Consider the following 18,129-nt stretch of genomic DNA (forward strand, 5'->3'; position numbering starts at 1 on the left):
GGAACAGTATTTTTAAAAATGTGGTTCTTGATAGCAAGAAGAAAACTAAAGCCTTTCAAACAAAGCCGTGTGTTAATTATTGAGCTGTGGGTCCTCCAGGGTAGGATAATGTAGTGAGAGAGAATCTGTAGAGTTGGACCTTTGGCTGGTAGAGAGATGGCTGGGAGTCACTGCTTAGTGGGATGTCAGAGTTTGTATTGGAAGGTTTAGTCTGAACAGATCATATCAATCTAGAGCTAGCATAGCCATAGCTAGAGAAAATGATCTGTTGGGAAAGGTGGGGCCACAGATTCCTCCAGAAGAATATGAACGATGAATTTCTGCAGATGTGGACATGTTCATGGTGAGGAGAGAAATGAGCTATATAGTAACCTCAACAGCTTAATTTGCTTCCATAATTATACTTCTAAATGGGAAGGCAAAAAAAAAAAAATTCAACTTTTAGATTTAGATGTCTTAGGGATGATTCTCAGAGGGCTAAAAAATATCATAAAATGCATAATTATGGTTTGCGCAAACATGCTTTTCCCAAAACATTTTGTCTGGGCAATTTTAGAAATGATGATGAGTGGAAACCACAGGGTAGTATTTGCCTCCTCCCCGCAAGAAGCACTGCCCCCTCCTCCTCTGCACACTGGCAGCTCCAGACCTCCTGGGACAGGCCAAGCCCCTCCCCAGCAATCCCAGTCTGGCTGCACAACAAAGCTGGGCTCTCCTCTCACCTCTCTTCCTGTCTGGAGAGGGCACCCCACCATTCTCTGAAGGCAGAGCCCATCCCTGTCCATCTGGGATTTATTTTCGCATATGGTATAGAAAGTGTAAATAGGGCCCTCACCCCGATCGTCAATTTTAGGAGCCCCATTTATTGAGCATAGTTCATTCTTGTTATGTGGTGGTTGGCCTTGATGGAGGGGAGTTGTACTGGCTTATCAACAACATGGATCTGGTTAATACTGAGATGGTTTGGGGTTGAGGTTGGTTTTGATAGTCAGGAAGCCTGAAATCTTGCCCATTCTGTTCCATATATTACCCTTTTATTTATAGTAGTTTTTTTTTTTCTTGAGGTATTATTTTCCATTTATTTGCATGTATATACTGGTGCCAAAACTGTGCTGTTTTATTTATGGTAGGCATGTAGCACATTCTAATACCTGGTATGGCTAGTCTGACCTTTCCTTCATTGTTTTCAAATGTCTTTTAACTATTTTCATCTGTTTGAATGCTTTGCTTTTTAAGGTCTGAATAAAGCTTTCCCACCCCCAAGTGAATGTTGGCATAGACTATTTAGAAAATTCCTCTTGAAATAGAAATTTGGTCATTGCTAGCAAAGTATCAATAGTTAATTTTGGGTATCATGAAATTGATTGAAGGGATGGGCTTTATGAAATAACCAGCCAACTGTAACTCTGTTAAAGGGTTTATATGCACTTTCTTGAATTATACTTAGAAATAGAATTGATTCAACTCACCAGTGTAATTTATTCTTTTCTGTGTATGAAAACAGATATACAAATCTGCTGTTTTCTAAATCAGTTAAGTATCAACCACCTCCCCTGAGCTCATAATATGATTCAAAGATTGCAAAAGCGTGTAAAATGGAGAGAAAACCTTTCATAGCAACCACGACCTTGCTTCTATTTACTGATTTATTTGCATCCTGCTGGCTTCCACAAACAATTTCAGGTTGCTTACAATAAAATATCATTTTTTAATAAGAGCAAAACAATGAGTACAGGAAGGAAGAAGAAAACTAGGAAAGGAGAGAAGGTGAGGCTGTATATCAAGAATTTTTGGCTGGGCCAAGGTCCTGTGAAGTGAGTTAACCAACTTCACAGCTCATCAGGAAGGCCAACTGGTAGACCAATCTAAGAACAGTCCTTGGGTTGACTTGTTCAGTTAGTCAGGAAGTATTTCTTGAGTACTTACTGTATGCCTGGCACTTGTTTAGGCACTGGAAATACAGTAGTGAACAAATAAGACACAAATCTGTGCCATAGAGTTTATATTTTAGTGAAGGAGCACCAGTAAACAAAATATACCATCTATGTGTTATGTGAGATAGCAAAAATTGTTAAGAAGAAAAAGAAATAAAACATGGAAGGGAGATAGGAAGTGTAGGGCGGAAGCTTACATTTTTGTTGGAGTGGCCTTGGAGGTCCTCTTTGAGAAATTGACTTTGGAAAAATGTCCAGAAGGCCATGAGGGGCAGGTGAGATGTCAGGGGAAAAGAGGTGCAGGCAGAGGGAGCAGCTTGTGCAAAGGCCCTGGTGTGCTTGGAGGAAGGAGGGAGTGAAGGAGAGGGGGCTGGGGAGACCAAGTGAGTGGAGAGTGGTAGGAGGTGGCACCTGCATCTCCAAGACCAACCCAGATGTCTCAAGGCCCTTCAGATGAGAAGGAGCATGGCCACAAATTAAACCAAAGAAACCAGCCTTGCCACAGTTTGTAATTTTTATTCAGTTGCACATCAGGTTTTTTTATGAACTCAGAGTTCCCAACACCTTGAAGACTGAGGAGAAGTAATGGTGTATTCCGATGCAAGTTTACAGTTACTTTTCTGTTTACTTTGATGTAGGCCATTTTGAAATTCTAGCAAACATTTTAGGATGTACTTCTAAATGTGGTACATCACTATTTAGGAAGTAAGTAGGAAAAGGCCTGTCTGATCCACTTGGCATTAGACAAATACCCATTAAGAAAGTATTGTGCTAAAATAAAAGCAGGTGAACCCTGTGGTTTGTAATCTTGTTTAAACAGTCAGGGTTACAAATAATGATCCCTGAAATATAATTTCCTGTCATTCACCTACCTGCCAATTTCCCCTTAAATGTATGGGTTCCTATAAAACTTACTGTGAAACTCCAGATGCTTGCAATAGTCATTTTCAGATTAATTTTATACTTTTTCCAGACAAAGGTGTTTTAAAATTATGCCACTGAAGTCCTGTAGTCATTTCCACACGATCTTATTGTGTTGCTGGGTGTTTGTTATCTGCTTCAAGAAAATAGAGTGATGTTTATAAAATCGTGGTTTCAGTTCTGTTCCAGAAATCTAGCCGGGCAGTCATTTTATTGAGGTCTCTTCTGTGTATTTCTTAAAGGGGAAAACACCAACTCACTTTGCATTTTCGAGGTGATGGGGAAGAATACATAATACATTTTCTTAGAAGCTGTTCTTCTTGCGAATAGGAGGAGGAAGTCTGCCATCTGCACGCTGATGCATATACAATCAAGCCTGTTTCCTCTGAAGTTGATGATTGGCGCCTAAGATGACTTGATTTTTCCATTTTAATGACACTTGTGATTTTTATCCCTTTGTTTATGGAAAGGGGAGATGGGGCAAGTGTTATGAATGTCAGGTCTCTGGTTGATGAATTGTGCCTCACTCCAGGGTATGTTATTTCCTTAGGCTCTCAGGGGGATGGGGTAGGAAGATGCCCCACAGTGCCAGCTCTGTGGCTGGCAGGCAGCTGGACCACGTAGGCGCCTCTTTGGCAGAGTCAACAGTTGGGCCAGAGAGGCTGTGACTCAGCGATGAGTGTAAACATTTGTTTTTCTTGAATGATTGGGAGCAGAGCATCTGGTCCCTGGTTATTAGCTGATTATAAAAGTGAAGAGGAGGAAAGCTGCAGCTTGTGAAGAGAAGACAGTGCTGTTAGAAGTATGTAACATAGGGCTTTAAGGAAGCCACTGCTGTTCAGAATATCAAATGAAGCCAAGCCAGGTGCTTGGTGAGTTCTCTGAAGCTGAGCAGAGGAACCAGTGCAGATGAGAGAGTGGAAGGTTGCTTGGCACCCTTGACCAGTGCTTGGAGTAAAAGCAAGGTGTTGTTCCCGGCCTCGGTGGCTTAGTGGTTGAGAATTGACCTCTGAACCAGGAGTTTACAGTTTGTTTCCCAGTCAGGGCATATGCCCGGGTTGTGGGCTCCATCCCCAGTAGGGAGCGTGCAGGAGGCAGCTGATCAATGATTCTTTCTCATCATTGACGTTTCTGTCTTTCTCTCTGAAAGCAATAAAAACATATATGCAAGGTGTTGTTTGCTGAGATCCTTCACAGTCACATTGATTGGTATGTGAATGAATAAATGTAACCCAGAGCTTTAGAGAAAGAGAGTAATAGCAAGAACCAAGGGAGGAATTACCACCTATATTATTTGCTTACATTTATGTCTCTCCAACGAGACTATGGATGCCCTGAGGGTGATGTTCATGCTTATTTATTTTGTATCACCCCTGTTTACTGAAATGAACTAAAGAGTGGGGTAAGTTTCTCTTTTTAATGTCATTTTCTTTAACCTCTTCAGTTTGAGGGTAACTTGTTATTCACATATATTATAAGAAGTCCACACTGTGTAACATCACTTTTCTTCCTTTTAAACATAGGGAATTTTTTAATGAATAAGGATTACACAAGAAAGAGGGCAGGGTCATCTTCATATAAACACAGAAGTAATCATTGATTCATCGTACATTTGTTCGTCATTCCATCCATCCATCCATCCATCCATCCATCCATCCATCCATCCATCCATCCGATACAGGGACTGGGGATGCAAAGCACAACATAAAGTGGCTTAAGAAGGAGCTCACAGACTTCTGTATTTGAAATAAAAAGAGCAAGAGAATAATCATCTGCCTAAATTGTTTCCAAAGGATTTGTATTAGGAAGAGTTGCAAGGAGAGTTGAGAATGGTTCTTAAGAAACTGAGCTCAGAGATAATACTGTGTGATCAGCTTAGAATGTATTAACTGATAGTAGCTTGAATTAACAAAATGAATTCAGTTACATATTCAGATATAACATTCTAAAGCTTTTTACTTAAGATACATTTTCTGATAATTTACCCAAAGAAATTCTATTTGTGTTTTATGTTAATACTAGAGGCCTGGTGCACGGATTTGTGCACCAGTGGGGGGTCCCTCAGCCTGGCCAGCGGACATTCCCTGAGGGGTTCTGGATTGCAAGAGGGTGCAGGCCAGGCCGAGGGATCCCACCAGTGCATGATCAGGGCCGGGGAGGGACCACAGGAGGTTGGCTGGCTGGGGAGGGACCACGGGAAGGCTCCAGGGCGTGTCCAGCCTGTCGCCCAGTCCCTATCTGCCGGACCCCAGCAGCAAGCTAACCTACCGGTCGGAGCGTCTGCACCCTGGTGGTCCGTGTGCGTTATAGTGACTGGTCGAAAGGTTGAACGAACGGTTGGACACTTAGCATATTAGGCTTTTATTATATAGAATTAATGACTTTTATTAGGACAGGTAATATATTGTCTCTTTAAAAACTTCTAATGGGAATTACCTCAGCCCTGGTAGCACAGTTAAGAGTGTCACCTGGATATGCCAAGGTTTCAGGTTTGATCCCCAGTCAGGGCACATACATGAATCAACCAATGAATGCATGAATAAGTGGAACAACAAGTCATTCTTTCTTCATTCTTTCTCTCTTTCTTTCTCTGTCCCTTCTTTTTCTAAAATCAATCAATAAATTAAGAAATGATCTCAAATGGAATTAATGTATATTTTGCCAAATTGTTTTTTCTTTCCAAGGACCTCTAGAAACACCAGTCTCCAAGGCAGTTTATTTTAAAAGAGAGTTATAGACAAAATTGCAAAGAACAGAGGAAGATCTAACTGGTATAGTTTTCTAACCTTTTAAAGTACCTGGCACATTGTAAATGTGCGAGAAATTCTCTGAAATGACTCCAGTAGATTTATTGACTAAGAGGAGATAGTTTTCTTTCTTAATCAATCCACTTTTGTTGGCATAGTGTAGCTGTATTATGTGATTTGCTGTATAAATCACTGACTCTCTGATTTGTTAGAATGAGTTTTTAAAATGATCTTGCTATACAGATTCATAGTCACCATAGGCTATTGAAAAGGCTGCCTCCAAATGTTATGGATGGACGTCTCCAACTCAAATGTGCCGTGGCGCTCAGAGGCCATTATCTTCATTATCTTACTCTAGGGCTTAAATCTGATTAAAAATGATTCTGTGTAGGCGGGCATGCGGGGTTGATAGCATTAGTTTCTGCTTCCTGTGTGTGCATAAATTTTGTTTATATTTAATGTATATATGTACACATTCATTTATATATGTTTTACATGTATGTTTTATGTATGTATATATGCATATTTATACATGTTTTGTATATATATGCTACATATACACACACACATATACATACATATATATGATCATTTGAAGACTAAATAAAATGTCATCTCATGTAACATCTGAATTTCTTTATGTTTTGAAATACTAGCGAATGACATTTTCCTTGGGTTTTATGACAACCTCTTTGCGAAATTTGTTGCATCATTAGACATTTTCTAGTGTCTGATTAAAAAAGGCAGTTTACTTGTTATCTTAGATTGTCAAATATTATTTAAGGTAATTAAATTTATCTATGAAATCATGTGGATAGAAGAGCACCCATTCTTCATTGATTGTAGAAGTAAAATAGAGAGTGAATAATAAATTTAAAATCACAGTGTAGAAGAAGCCAGATGAGACCCTGGGGTCAGGCAGAATGAGTTTCTATTTGTCTTGCTCTCAAACATACTGTTATATGTTGGAAATCTATTGGACAAATTAATCAGATTCCCTCTGTAAGCTTTTCTTAACAAGACAGTGCATTCAGTTGCATGTCTCTTCACCACATATCAGATGTGCATAAAATACAGTGATTCAGGTCAGAAGCAGATCAGTTTGGACACTTTTGTTCCTTTGAGTCCTTGAGGGTGGGGAAGAGGTAGGTGTGATAGAAGTTAGCTCTGGGTGCCCCGACAGTTATCATTATTTTATTGGTACATATTTCTGGAGATGCAATTGTTATCACAAATTAGATGACTAAATAACTCATTTTTAATGGTTTGAAACTTTGTGCGGCAAAACAGATTTCAGCCACGCATGGGTGTACTTTAGAATATGACTATGTACACAGTTAACACCTTTCCCCAAAGTCTGCCCGATACTTAAAGGCTTTTTTATGGATTCTACAAAGAGACACATTCCTGCATTTGGGAGTAGTGCACATGTCTGAAAGTATGGATGCCTGGATTTATTTTATAAGAGAGTGTCAAAGTCAGGGTTTTTATTCCCCTCTTACCCTATGTTCTTGTTATTCTTTTTTGACTTGTGTGTTTGTGTTTTTAGGAAAAACTTTAAGGTGTGACTACTTGGGGCATGGGTTTTTAAACTGTTGTTTATTATCCAGCAGCAGACATTTCTGCTCTATCGCTGGTCTGTAAGAAAAACAGGGAGGCCCTTAAATTGAGCCTGCTTGTCTGCAAACTTGATCAGATGTCACTTTAATCCCTGTGCACTTCTGGCAAACTGAGAGCCATTCATGAAATACTTAGTTCACTTGTTTGAGACAAATATTTTCATATATACTTGGTAGAGCTGGCTCTATTTGGGTGTCTACCAGACACATTCATACTGATCTCCACTTAATAGACTCGTGGGATTAACAGGTACACACTCTCCATTTGTTCCGAGAATGTACGAACTGACAGTGCTCAGCTACTCTCTAGGACAGCAGTCGCCAACTGGTGGTCTGTGGACCACTGGTGGTCCGTGAGGTCCGAAAGGTTGGCGACCGCTGCTTTAGGATACCCATGCACTGCTGCTCTCATGGGTAAAACTGCATATTTTTTTTGCTAATTGTACTTGTGTTTTTAATAGTATAATACAACTAAATGGAAATATATAAGTGCATAAAGAAAGAATGGTTGTATCTATGAAAAGTAAGTTAAATGCATTGGAAAGATGCAGGCATGCTCTAAACATGCCCCCACACCCGCCCCCTTTAGGAGAGACATCTCTAAAGATTGTACACATTTAGAAGACATTATCCCAGGTGTCTTTAATTTTCCCCTTAGGAAAATCAATACTAGGATTTGTAGATGATGCTTTATGATTATGGCTAATGTGGGGGAAAAGACAGAATTCCTGATTGTCTTCAAAGAAAAATCATTCACTCTATTTCAAAAGATATTTAAGTGAATGTTCATTTATAAGAATTAAGTTAAATAAATTGTTTAAGGCATATATTATACTTTTTTGGTCAATCATTACTTTAAATAACATTTTGCTTTGTCCATTTAAATAGTGACATCCATTAGTGGTAGATTATTACTTTATATCCTACAGTCATTTACCTGCATCTGTTTGTGCACTGTGATTATATTTGAGCCTTATTCATTTTTATTTTTAATAGTCCAGTTACAGTCCCAAATATTAAAGTTTACATTTTCGTTGTCTAGTAAGAAAATATCTAGAAAACAGTAATTACATAAAAATCCTTTGGGGAGAATGTATAAATATCTAAGAGAAAGCTTTTCTTTTATAGTAGAAGCCAGACAAAAATCTTTAAAACTTTTTATTTGAAAATAATTTAAACTCAAAGAAGAGTTGTAAGAGTACTACAGAGAACATCAAAATATCTTTAACTATTTGTTCTATCTTTCTGTCATCTATCTACTATGTATAGATATACATATAGATATACACATCATCTCTCTCTCTTACATACACACCAACACATACACAATCTTTTTCTGAACTATTTGAGAGTAAGTTGCATAAAAGATAACATATATTTACTAAGAATAAAGATATTCTCTTACATTCCCCCAGTGCAGTTATTAACTTCAGTTTATTTTGCATTGACACAATATTTTTTTAATCTAATCTATGGTCTGTTTTGCCATTTGATCCATTAACATACTTTTATGGATTTTTTTCTCTCCAGTGAAAAACCAGGCCTAGGATCACACGGATCACGTTTAGTTGTTTAGTTGTCATGTCTTTTTAGTCTCTTTTAATCTGAAACAGTTCTTCAGACTTCTATATTTTATGGCATCTACACTTTTAAATATAGGTTTGTTTTTTGTTTTTGTTTTGTTTTATGGACTGTCCCGCACGTGGAGTCTGTGTGTGCTGTTTCCTCTCGTTTAGATCCAGGTTATGTGTTCCCTGCCAGAAAATTTCATAACTGATGCTGTGTCTTCAGGGTCTCACATCTGGAGGCACATGACATCCATCTGCTCCTCAGTTTTGGTGTTAATTTTAATCATCTAGTCAAGGTGTTAGATGATTTCTGTATACTATTCCCCCCCCCCCCCCCATTCTACTAATAGGCAATATGTGGGGAGACATTTTATTTCCACGTAGATATCTTGTTCCTCATCAAATTATCCACCCCCCCTAGATTTAGCACCCATCAATCATTCTTTGTGGTGGTTCAAAATGACGATTTCCCCCTCCACATTCTGCCCCTTTCCTCTTTTATTTCTTTACCCATTTTATTGGTGTGAACTCAGAGATTCTAATTCCCACTCCCCTACCCTACACACAATGGTTTGTAATTCACTCCTGGTTTTAAAATTATTTTGGTGCTCAGATAGAGCCTCTTCAAGCTGGCTTCTATGTTTTGTGACATAACTAGATGTTAAGGCTTCTCATATGACTTCTGCTCCAGCATTTCCCCAAGTAGCTCTGATTCTTTTGAGTGGGGAGTGATGTTAGAAATTAAATTCTATGTAAGTATGTCCACAGCTTCTGGGCAATCTGCTTTTAGGCCCTTTGAGCAGATAGAGCCAGAAAATGTGTGTGTGTGTGTGTGTGTGTGTGTGTGTTCAAATATCCATTATGTATATACTAGTACATGTATATATGTTCATACATGCACACATACATATTTTAGAAATTGTGAGTCCACACAAATCATAATTTTAATCCATCCCCATAAAAAAATTCTCCATTTAATGTTACCCTTCCCCCCCAAACATTCAGTTCTGAGTGTTTCTCCTATTCTTTTTTCTTTTGCCATTAAAAATCTATTAATTTCTGCTTCTGTTTTTTCTATTTTACTCCATTATCCTTCCATCTATTTGTTTGGAGATACATTTCATTGTACATGATAACTAGAGGTCTGCTGTTTCATCAAGAATGTCATGAATGTCTTTTAAAGCCAATAAAAACTGCCCGGCTGGCGTGGCTCAGTGGTTGAGTGTCAGTTTATGAACTAGGGGATCATGGTTCAGTTCCCAGTCAGGGCATTCAGTGTGGGGCATGCAGGAGGCAGCCAGTCAATGATTCTCTCTCATTATTGATGTTTCTATTTCTCTCTCCCTTACTCTCTGGAATTAATGAAACATATTAAAAAATAAAGCCAATAAAACTAATTTTTAATATATACTTAGACCTATATCTTGATGATGATATTACATTTATTCGTCTTTCTTTTTTTCTATATCCGTACCACTCTTTTAATTATCAAAGCACTCTTTGGCCTTCCAATAAACATTAGAATATTTTTTTCAAAATGGAAAACATTTCCTTTTGAAATTTCGATTGGTATGGCATTGAACTTAGAAATGAAATTAGGAAGAATTGAAGTATTTCTCTTAAAAAACAAGTTATGTTTCAAATTATTTTCTTCTCTGTTTCTCATTTGTGTTTTCTTGTTTTCCTCATATAGCTACTTTAGAATTCTTGTTAATATTTATCCCCTGATAATTTATTTTCCTTTTTCTTGATATTTTGATTGTACTTTTTATTAAACTCCATTTGCTATTCGTTTTAATATTGGCACATAAGAAAGCTGTTTTAGTCAACATGTTAATTTTAATAAACAGAGAAGCATAGTGTGTCTTTGGATAAGTTACTTGCTCCAACTCTCTAATCTTTAAAATAAGATAATAGTTGTAACTGTCTCATAGGGATTGTTTAGTGTAAATGAGATATTTTAAACTGATAAGAACAGATACTACACTTGATCTTAGCCAAAAGGCCGAGAAGCGATAAATGAGATATTTTAAAAAGAATTATTACATAGTTCTTAACAAACAATTGCTGTGATTATGATTTTAGTCTTAGACAGATTTCTCTACTGCATTTTCTTATTGTTTCTAGTGGGGTTTTTTCCCAGTTGATTTTTCATAATTTCCAAATAACCAGTCATCTACTTCTAAATAAATATTTTCCCTTCTTTTTCTAATTAGGTAAGATTTCAAAGTGCCTTTCTTTGAAACAGTTTAATTCAGGGGAAAGGTGCCCTGGTCATGACCATTTTCAGCTGCCATCAACTTATTGGTCAAAATGTCAGCTATCTCCTAGTGAATGAATTTGGGCAATTAACTTGTGAAAAAGAATTATATAATATGGTTTTGTTTACTTCTTCAGTCTGCAGGCCGACGCTCTATCCACTGAGCCAAACCGGTTAGGGCTTGGTTTTGTTTACTTCTTGAGAAGCTTCTGGAAGACATGATATGTAAGAAAGGTGTGCTGTCCAGAATGGCATTGTTAGAACCTGAAGTCAACATTATCTTTTTAAAAGAGAAGGACTCGATGTTGTTCTCCAGTGTATCCCATCTCCCTGCATAAGTGCTGGTAAACATTGTCAATTAAATGGATTCACCAAAAATTATTACATGGAGTGCATAAGATAATATTAAAGTATTCCTGTTATTATTTTCTAAAAGTAAGATGTTATAGGGAATATGATAAATTGAAGTTGCTAGTAGTGGCCATTGATCTTGAGATTTGTTGAGGGAGTCAGGGGAATAGTATTATCTGTAATTAAAATCTTCCATGTGTTAAACACTGTTGTGCTGAAAGTGCATTTTAAGTAATACAGTTCCATTATATTGTATGAACAAGAGAAAATGAAAACTTCTAACCAAATATCAAATTGTTCCTGAACTGAAGACCAGGGAGAAAGAAAGACTCAAAACCCATTCATCATGGCTGCCCTAATGAGTGAATGTCTGATCTAATCCTGAGTGAATTTTATTTCAGTGCAGCAGCTGTGACGTATGCAGTTTAGAAAAGTTAACTTGCAACTAGATCAAACCATCCACGTCAGGGCAAAAGGGATAATTTATTCACAAAGGGATTTCACGATTTCTTAGCTCATGATCTGGGTGGACTGCAAACCCCGTGTAAACACAAGAAGGAGGAAGATTTAAGGGATAGCTAGAGTAGTGAAATGTGTTCTCTCTTTTTAGTTTTTGTTTCTCTAAACCTAAAATATCATCTTCACCAAGGATCTGTTACATTAATCAACCAGTGTTAAGGGTTTGTTCAGAGCCAGTCTGAAAGTCAGGCTGCGTACATTTGGGTTGGGATGGCCTTCTTGAAATAAGAATTGTCACAAAAAAGGCTTTACTTAGGAGGTGGGTTTGAGTTCTGAAGAGTGAGCAGGGTTTGGGCAGAAGGTAGAAAAGGGAGATTTTTGGGGCAAGGGTAAAAGATGGGAGCAGAGGCACTGAAAGTAGAAATAATAGTGAGGAATGAGGGCATGAACTGATTGAGAAACACAATAATGACTAAATGTGTAATGGGATGGAGAAGCAATGTGCTAGGTTTTTGGGGTGTCTGATAACTAGGCAGTGTTTTACTTATGCTACCTTGGGTGGAAACCCAACCCCCAAAGAAGGATTTAGGCAGTTATTTAAAACAGCATTTTACTTTTAAAACAATTAACTTTTTCCAAAGGAATTTGAGAGGAAAGAGAAAGGCATTATTAGTCATGAAGAAACAGCTTGAATTACAAAAGCAATCTGAGATACTCGGATGAAATTGTGAAATGTTGAAACCTTTTGCTGATAATCTTACACAAACAGGAATGGTTGCTGTAGCCGAAAGCAATCACTGCCAAAGGACAGAAAAGACAGCCAATAAATACTTGATTTAAGTCTCCAGGTTTGACAACCGAGAAATGTGATTTAGAATTATGATTCCTTTTTTTCTCCATGCCACCTAAATCAGGACCAACAGTATTAGAATGACAAAGTATAAAGTTAAAAACCTTAGGCTGGAAGGAAAGTATTAAGGAGGAACTTCAAGAAATCCAGGTTGGATTGTAGTAGTCACAGATCAGTCAGAATAGACATATCCAACACATTCCTATGACCCTTTCCTGCATCTAAAATGAACTGAAGAAAATTATTTCTGCCCGGGTTGGGTGGCTCATTTGGTTAGAGTATCATCCTGATACGTTAAGGTTGCAGGTTTGATCTCCAGTCAGGGCACATACAAGAAGCAACCAATGAATGCAGAAATAAGTGGAATAACAAATCGATGTTTCTCTCTCACCCTCCTCTCTCTCTAAAATCAATGCATTAAATTAAAAGAATAATTATAAAAGACAGTTACTGCCTCACAGATTTCCTGTGGGTATCCAATATCTGGTTTAGACACCTGGGATCATAGACCGGTGAGTATAGGTTTCTAATGGAAGTGAATAATGGCATCTAAGAAAATAAACAAGAAATGGAAATATAAATCAAAATAGCATGTCCTTTTGTGATCATATTACAAAAGCTAACAACCTGAAGACTTAATCTTTTTCACTTAGGTTATAATCAGCTGTCCCTATGTTAGTACTATTATGCCACTTAATTAAAAAATTGCTTAATAATTTATGTTTTATAAAAAATTGCTTTTCTTTCATTGTTTACATAGCATGTGACAATGACATAATAATCGTGCATGTTAAAACACTAAGTCAGTAAATAATGGTCAGTGACAGTTATAGCTATTAAAAAACCTATGGCTAACAGATTCTTACAAAAGTCAACTAGAAAACACAATATGGTGTAAGTTAACATGCTATATTGAATATGTGTTATTGCAGTAAGAGCTGTCATACAGAGTGACCTAGTGGGAGAGTGTCCCAAGACATGGGATTTCTAAGATAGCAGGCTTTAAAATCAGCATTGATGCAACCAGTGCTGATTTCAGAGAGTTTCGAATAGCATTCGTGTGTAGAAACAATGTTTACATTGTGATTACATAAAGCCACCAACCCATATGCCATAATGAATTTTCAGAATCCTTCCCTCTCTGCTTCCCTCTTTTCCTTTCTTCATCCCTCTCCCTTTTCCTCCATCTCACCCACCAAAATGACAAGACGGAGGAGTCTCTTGCCCTCTCATCGTATTCACCTTTGTGGAGCTTGAATTCTGCTCTCACATCCTTCTACCCTCAGTGTCCCTGTTTTCAGACAAGTTAAGCATACAGTTACAATACAATGCTAATATGAATATTGGAATCATTTATAGAATTATCTTTTTTAAAAAATCTTTATTATTGAGATTATTACAGATGTCCCTCTGTTTTCCCTCCATTGCCCCCCTCTACCCGGTTCCCCTCCCACCCCAGGCCTTTGCCACCTTATTGTCTTATACCATAGGTAATGCATATATTCATATAAGATCTTTGTTTAATCTCTTCCTGCCTACCTCCCAACCCCCTTCTCTCTGAGAATAGTCAGTCTGTTCCATTTCCATGCCTCTGATTCTATTTTATTCACCAGTTTATTCTGTTCATTAGATTAGATTCAATTGTTGATAGGTATGTATTTGTTGCCATTTTGTTGTTCATATTTTTGTATCTTTTTCTTTTTCTCTTTTTTCCTCTTCTTAAAGAATACCCTTCAACATTTCATATAATACTGGTTTGGTGGTGTTGAACTCCTTTAGCTTTTTCTTGTCTGTGGAGCTCTTTATCTGACCTTCAATTCTAAATGATAGCTTTGCTGGGTAGAGTAATCTTGGTTGTAGGTTTTTGCTATTCATCACTTTGAATATTTATTTCCACTCCCTTCTGGCCTGCATAGTTTCTGTTAATAAATCAGCTGACAGTCATATGGACATTCCCTTATAGGTAACTAGCTGTTTTTCTCTTGATGCTTTTAAGATTCTCTCTTTGTCTTTACTTTTGGCATTTTAATTATGATGTGTCTTGGTGTAGTCCTCTTTGGGTTCCTCTTGTTTGGGACTCTCTGTGCTTCCTGGACTTGTAAAAGTATTTCTTTCACCAGGTAGGGAAAGTTTTCTGTCATTATTTCTTCAAATAGGTTTTCAATATCTTGCTCTCTCTCTCCTTCTGGTACGCCTAAAATGTGAATGTTGGAGTTGTCCCAGAGGCTCCTTACCCTGTCTTCATATTTTTGAATTTTTTTTCTTTTTGCTCTTCTGGTTGGGTGTTTTTTGCTTCCTCATATTTCAAATTGTTGATTTGATTCTCAGAATCCTCTACTCTACTGTTGAATTCCTGTATGTTACTCTTTATTTCAGTCAGTGTATGCTTTTTTCCCCTTTATTGAATAAGATATTATAAATGTGTCCTTATCCCCCCAGTGTCCCCTCATCCTCCCAATCCTGCCCTCACCCTCACCCCCTCTTGTCCACATTCATCTCAGTGTATGCTTAATGTCAGATTTGTTCTTTTCCATTTCTTTTGGAGGTTTCTAGAAGATTCTTGAGTAACTTATATCCAGAGTTTGCTTTCTTCCATTTCTTTCATTTGTGATATGTTTCTTTGTCTTGCAATTTGGCTGCTCCCTGTGTTTGTATCTATGTATTGGGTAAAGCTACTTTGTCTCCTTGAGTTGGTAGAGTGGCCTTGTGTAGTAGGTGTCCTATAGGGCACCAGTGGCTCAGCCTCCCCAGTCACTTGAGCTGGGAGCTCTAGGTGCACCCCTTTGAGGGCTATGAGCACAGTCTTGTTGTATAGTTGAGACTTGATTACTGTTGGTGTCACTGGAAGGAATTGACCTCCAGGCCAATTGGCTGTGAGGACAAGCTGTGACTACAGTGGGAGAACTGCTGTGCAGGAGACACCCCTATTGAGCATGCTTGCTTCAGTGGAGCTTTGGTGCTCACTGAGTCTGCCCCTTGAGTGTGTCACCTATGGATGTAAAGAGTTGTAATCTGGTATGGTCTGACACTAACCACTGGGTATACTGGCTCTTGGGTCTCCAGGAAGTTGCAAAGTCAGCCACTGCCTGAAGCCACCCAGCAGGAGCTACAGAGAGATCTGCAGATTCCTCCTCTTTCTATCGGTTTTGGAAGTGCCCAGATGAGGTCCAGCTATGAAGCAAGGCAGGCTGTTGCTGGTGCTGGGTCTTGGGCCTTTTATTGATAGGTTTGGGGCTCCTTGACCCAGCTGCAGCTTGTTTGAAAGATTTTAACCTGAGCAAGGACAGGCCATTCATATGCAAAAGCTGCTGCAGAGAGCTTGGGTGGAGTTATAAATAGGATGAGGCGGGATCTCAGGGAATCACCAGGGAAGGTCAAACAGAAATGGCTGCCAGTCAGCCCTATGACCAGGGAGGTCCTAGCATAGGAATGGTGATCCCTGCAAGCATCTCTGTCTGGGAGAAAGCTGCCCCTGAGTTTCTGCCCCTATTCCAGACAATCCAGTTCCTCCTCCTATGTGTCTGTATTACCTAGATCCTTGCCCTGATGCTGGAGCTCAGAGGAAGCAGGACCTTGTAAGTTCAGTTCATGGTGCCAGCCTTTTAAGAGGAACAGTTGAGTCTCCAGCAGCCTCTGTGTCACTGAGCCCCAATCCACACTGGTTTTTACAGCCCATAGTTCTTACTGCTCTTAGGGACTTCTTTCTCCAGCTCTGGAACCCTGGGCTGGGGGTCTGGTATGGGGCTAGGACCCCTTGCTCCTCCGGGTGGCCTCTGCAGAGACGATTTCCCTTCCGATTAAAAAAGCGGCACACGTGGGTGCTGGAAGAGCCCATTCCATGCTTCCACACCTTGTACTAGGCTAAGTGTGCTTTCCTCTTTACTTCTCTAGTTGAAAGACTTCCATTCAGCCAGCTTTCCAGTGGTTCTGGATGATGGTTATTCTGTATTTTAGTTGTAATTTTGATGTGGTTGTTGGAGGCGGCGAGTGCAGTCATTTATCTATGCCGCCATCTTCAAATCTCTATAGTATTATCTTGATCCTCAGGAAAAGCAAATATGGCTAAATGTGGTTGAACATATAGAAGAGACTAATGAGTTCTTTTAAAAAAATTCATTTATTTATTTTAGAGAGAGAGGAAGGGAGAGAGAGATTTGTTCTTCCATTTATTTATGCATTCATTGGTTGATCTTTTATCTATCCTGACCAGGAGTCATTCCTAAACCTTGGTATGTTGGGACAGTGCTCTAACCAACTGAGCTACCAGGCCAGGGTGAGGCTTTGGAATTCTTAAAGGGACTTGTGGTTACTTTCAGGAGCCATAGAAGATAATTGTGCTGGTTTTAAGACTAATTTAACATTAAATTTATGGTTTATAAAAATTGTACTGTACAGATTAGACACTGCCTTTATTTTTATTATCCCGGGGGTCAATTGTTGTTTTGAATATGGACTGAACGGCTGTTTAGGGAGGTTGGGTGTGGGTAGAGAATATCTTTAACTTGTTGAGCAAGAGTGACAGAGAATGAAAGAAAAGGATTAAAATGGGAGGGTATGCAGGAATGAAAATAAATGATTAAGTGAGCTGTGGTCTGTGAGTCCTTGGTCTCTCTTGAATTAGAGAAATGTGCAAGGCATTTTCCCAATTCAGATCTTTCCATACTGGCCCCCAGGGGAACTGTTAACTCAACATAGTTTAGTTGCTGACTAGAAAGAAGTCTTCCTTAGAGAAGACTAGCAAATTCATGGTTTTTGAGGACAGACTAGTCTTGTAGATTCAGTATTCATAAATTGAGTTTTCATAACTTAGGAAATTTATATCTCAAAGCAGTATTTGTCATCCTCCCCCCTTTTTATTGAATTTACTGGGGTGACGCTAGTTAACAAAATTGTACAGGTTGCAGATGCACATCTCCACAACACATCATCTATACGCAATACCCAAGTCATGTCTCTGTCCATCACCATTTTATTACCCCATATCCTCCCCTACCACCCCCCTTCACAACTCAGTATTGGAAAACCTATGAAATTTGCTCCAATTTCTTTCAAGACATGAAATACATCTTATCTATGTTTGGATCCCTCCCCAGCTGGATTCTAGATGCTTGATCATTGCTGAATGGATGGAAGAATTTGAAAGTTCCTAATAAATTGCACATTACTTAGAAATCATTCTTTGATGACCTAATAAGAAGAGAAACTTTTTGTCTTTTTTGAGAAAATGTTTATAGAATTTCAGAATTTGTGATTGATATAAGGGGCTTACATAGTGTAACTGCTTTACTGATGCCCAAACCTACATTTTTAGTTTTTATTTAAAATTTCTAAAGTTAATGCACTTTTTTAATGGATACATATGAAACTGCATTAGAAGAATCTGAGAATCTTAATTTTTAATAAAGTGATGTACCACAAAA

At 38.4% G+C, this 18,129-nt stretch overlaps 1 protein-coding gene and 1 pseudogene across 2 annotated transcripts in view; one reads left to right on the plus strand and one right to left on the minus strand.

Moving 5' to 3' along the window:
• Positions 1 to 18,129, plus strand: part of CDK14 (cyclin dependent kinase 14) — a 522,981-nt gene that overhangs the window by 74,216 nt on the left and 430,636 nt on the right. The window lies entirely within an intron of this gene.
• LOC139017148 (U2 spliceosomal RNA) lies at positions 10,661 to 10,806 on the minus strand (annotated as a pseudogene).

This window comes from Myotis yumanensis, unplaced genomic scaffold, assembly GCF_028538775.1.
Source record: "Myotis yumanensis isolate MYYU_CA2020_CCGP unplaced genomic scaffold, mMyoYum1.0.hap1 SCAF_9, whole genome shotgun sequence".
Lineage (NCBI taxonomy): Eukaryota > Metazoa > Chordata > Mammalia > Chiroptera > Vespertilionidae > Myotis > Myotis yumanensis.